Genomic DNA, 605 nt, shown 5'->3' with positions numbered 1-605 from the left:
TGTGTGTGTGTGTTTGTGTGTGTGTGTGTGTGTGCTTGCCTGTATACGTGCGTGCGTGCATGCTTGTGAGTGTGAAAGTGTGAATGTGCGCGCGGGTGGTGTGTGCTGATGTATGCGTGTACGTGTATTCTATTCACAATGTCACAGCAAATTTCTCTCTGTGAGGATCAGTCTTATCTTATCTTATCTTATCTTGTCTTGTCTTATGTACTGAAGAATCATAGGATCTGTCTGTCTGCCTGTCCTTCAGTCTGCCTGCCTGTCTGTCTCTATGTCTATTTGTCTATCTGTCTAAATGTGTCTCTCTGGCTGTCTGTCTGTCTGTCTGTCTGTGTGGGTGGTTTGCGAGTGCTCTGGTGTGGTTTGCTTCTTCTTTCCTATCAAACATCTATCGTCTTTATCTGTCCTTCTTCTTTTTTATGTTTGTTACTCTCTTGTAACACCTCTAATCTTCTGACGCTCATATGACCTTATGCAGTTGCGAGCGCTGTAAAACCTCTACTAAAACTAAAATCTGTCTGTCTGTCTGTCTGTCTGTCTGTCTGTCTGTCTGTCTGTCTGTCTGTCTGTCTGTCTGTCTGTCTGTTCTATTTATTTTCCCTCTT

Source organism: Aplysia californica, unplaced genomic scaffold (genome assembly GCF_000002075.1).
Source record: "Aplysia californica isolate F4 #8 unplaced genomic scaffold, AplCal3.0 scaffold00991, whole genome shotgun sequence".
Taxonomy (NCBI): domain Eukaryota; kingdom Metazoa; phylum Mollusca; class Gastropoda; order Aplysiida; family Aplysiidae; genus Aplysia; species Aplysia californica.
This window is presented reverse-complemented; position numbering follows the sequence as displayed.